This window comes from Cibotium barometz, chromosome 56 (assembly GCF_041138505.1).
Source record: "Cibotium barometz isolate CiBa-2024 chromosome 56, ASM4113850v1, whole genome shotgun sequence".
Classification (NCBI taxonomy): Eukaryota; Viridiplantae; Streptophyta; class Polypodiopsida; order Cyatheales; family Cibotiaceae; genus Cibotium; species Cibotium barometz.
The window spans coordinates 6,211,493-6,215,135 of record NC_141101.1 but is presented as its reverse complement, the minus strand read 5'-3'; positions in this window follow the sequence as shown (position 1 = coordinate 6,215,135).

The following is a 3,643-nucleotide window of genomic DNA, read 5'->3' as shown; positions in this document are numbered from 1 at the left end:
AGCCTTCTTCTACAGGTCTACAGCATAGTATTCTTTCTCTAAAAGAAAAGCTATGGAGTTTTGGTCTCTTCCTCCAAAAGACCATAGAAATCTAGGCTTATTTTCTGAGATATTAGATAAGAATGAAGGGATATATGCATCTCAAACTCTAGGATTACCTTGAGGCTACCTGCTGCCTTCTCACAGTTTTCTCTGTGTAGAGACCCTGACAGAAACAGCAAATTATTTCGGCCATAACTCTCTGATAAAAACTCAGAATATAGTCATAAAACCACTCAAAAGAACGGGAAGGCATCTGGTCTACAAGCCTTGGAATAGACCCTTGGAAGGAACGTTCTACGTTATGCCTACAGGTATGTAAGGTTCCCCCCTACCACAAATAGGAGAAACACTTTAGATAGTCCACTAAGTCTTAACTTGGAGAAAATTTCCTACTCATCGACACCTTGACCATGCAGAGATTCAAGGATACGATTCATAGGTAAGACCTAATTCTATCCCGCAGGGGGAGCGTGGTCTTCTAAAAATCAAATCACCCATAGGGTAATTGATCATAAATTGGGCAACTACACGATCTAGAGGCAACGCTTTTTTCCTCATCCATGCAAGGCACAGCCGTTGGCCTAGTCTTCTAGAATAGAATTGCTCGAGAACCTATTTATCTAACGTAGGGCTTTCACTTAATATGTTGGAAAGCTACCCGACTAATCGGGTCCACCCGTCCGTAGGATGGTGCCGTCGGGGCATTCCATCCTCCCACTTTCCATCCTACTCACGCGTCAATTTGTTTTCTAATTAATCCTACCACACTGTTTGACATAAACAAACATGTTCCTTAATTAAGGCCCTTTCACAAGGTTTATTAAAACAGCCTTTGCCTTTTTCCACAATACAATAATGCCAAAGATAAGATTTATAAAAACAAAGTTTAAACATGAATCAATTTCATACAAGCCAAACTGGCTCTCTTATTCTTTTCCTTTATACCGCCGATGATCTAGAATTCGGCCTTCCAGCCTCCACATGCTGGGCAAATCCCTACGGGACCATACACCTCATCGTCGGCCGCTGGCGAGGACTCAAGCCGGCCTGTCGCCCTCTCAGGCTCCATCGCTCGATCCTCCCGCCCCTCAGAGGGATGTCTGCGCACTAGGGTGGGCTAATTCACCGCACTAGCCTGGGCCCTCAGAACTAGGCAGCATCATCACAATCACTTGCCTCAATCGGCAAACCTCATTCTCCCAATGGTATGAGGGATACCATGGGCCAACTCCGGGCCTTACTAACGTCTCCGCCGTCCGGCTACACAAGCACAAGAACGGGGCAGCGTCAAGGCAGGGAGAAGTTGTACCTGTACCTTAATTTAACCAATCCATTTACTCACTAAACCATATGACTAGAATCCATGTTACCTTCTTAAGAAAACAATCCTTTTCACAAAGATTTTAGTATTTCAACTCGAGATTGCGATAAGACATTCTTTATTAAGGCATATGCTGTTGTTTAAAAGAATACAAACTTTAAATAGTAAATCAATCAAATAGATCACTGTAACAATCAATAGAGAAGCCGGGGCCATACCTCAACCCCTAAGAATGATATATAATTGAAAAACAAAATATGTATATACCTTATAGAAATTTGTCGTTTATCGTTGTCTTTACTCGTATTAACAAGAGCTTTAGAACTTGACATATGAGAATAGAGTCTTCTAATACCTTGTCCTTTGATTGAAATCATCCAATAATCTCCAAGCTTTATCTCCTCTTACTCATACTGTGACTCTTCTCTCTTTCTAAGATCTATGGCAAAATAGCCTTCTTCTACAGGTCTACAGCATAGTATTCTTTCTCTAAAAGAAAAGCTATGGAGTTTTGGTCTCTTCCTCCAAAAGACCATAGAAATCTAGGCTTATTTTCTGAGATATTAGATAAGAATGAAGGGATATATGCATCTCAAACTCTAGGATTACCTTGAGGCTACTTGCTGCCTTCTCACAGTTTTCTCTGTGTAGAGACCCTGACAGAAACAGCAAATTATTTCGGCCATAACTCTCTGATAAAAACTCAGAATATAGTCATAAAACCACTCAAAAGAACGGGAAGGCATCTGGTCTACAAGCCTTGGAATAGACCCTTGGAAGGAACGTTCTACGTTATGCCTACAGGTATGTAAGGTTCCCCCCTACCACAAATAGGAGAAACACTTTAGATAGTCCACTAAGTCTTAACTTGGAGAAAATTTCCTACTCATCGACACCTTGACCATGCAGAGATTCAAGGATACGATTCATAGGTAAGACCTAATTCTATCCCGCAGGGGGAGCGTGGTCTTCTAAAAATCAAATCACCCATAGGGTAATTGATCATAAATTGGGCAACTACACGATCTAGAGGCAACGCTTTTTTCCTCATCCATGCAAGGCACAGCCGTTGGCCTAGTCTTCTAGAATAGAATTGCTCGAGAACCTATTTATCTAACGTAGGGCTTTCACTTAATATGTTGGAAAGCTACCCGACTAATCGGGTCCACCCGTCCGTAGGATGGTGCCGTCGGGGCATTCCATCCTCCCACTTTCCATCCTACTCACGCGTCAATTTGTTTTCTAATTAATCCTACCACACTGTTTGACATAAACAAACATGTTCCTTAATTAAGACCCTTTCACAAGGTTTATTAAAACAGCCTTTGCCTTTTTCCACAATACAATAATACCAAAGATAAGATTTATAAAAACAAAGTTTAAACATGAATCAATTTCATACAAGCCAAACTGGCTCTCTTATTCTTTTCCTTTATACCGCCGATGATCTAGAATTCGGCCTTCCAACCTCCACATGCTGGGCAAAACCCTACGGAACCATACACCTCATCGTCGGCCGCTGGCGAGGACTCAAGCCGGCCTGTCGCCCTCTCAGGCTCCATCGCTCGATCCTCCCGCCCCTCAGAGGGATGTCTGCGCACTAGGGTGGGCTAATTCACCGCACTAGCCTGGGCCCTCAGAACTAGGCAGCATCATCACAATCACTTGCCTCAATCAGCAAACCTCATTCTCCCAATGGTATGAGGGATACCATGGGCCAACTCCGGGCCTTACTAACGTCTCCGCCGTCCGGCTACACAAGCACAAGAACGGGGCAGCGTCAAGGCAGGGAGAAGTTGTACCTGTACCTTAATTTAACCAATCCATTTACTCACTAAACCATATGACTAGAATCCATGTTACCTTCTTAAGAAAACAATCCTTTTCACAAAGATTTTAGTATTTCAACTCGAGATTGCGATAAGACATTCTTTATTAAGGCATATGCTGTTGTTTAAAAGAATACAAACTTTAAATAGTAAATCAATCAAATAGATCACTGTAACAATCAATAGAGAAGCCGGGGCCATACCTCAACCCCTAAGAATGATATATAATTGAAAAACAAAATATGTATATACCTTATAGAAATTTGTCGTTTATCGTTGTCTTTACTCGTATTAACAAGAGCTTTAGAACTTGACATATGAGAATAGAGTCTTCTAATACCTTGTCCTTTGATTGAAATCATCCAATAATCTCCAAGCTTTATCTCCTCTTACTCATACTGTGACTCTTCTCTCTTTCTAAGATCTATGGCAAAATAGCCTTCTTCTACAG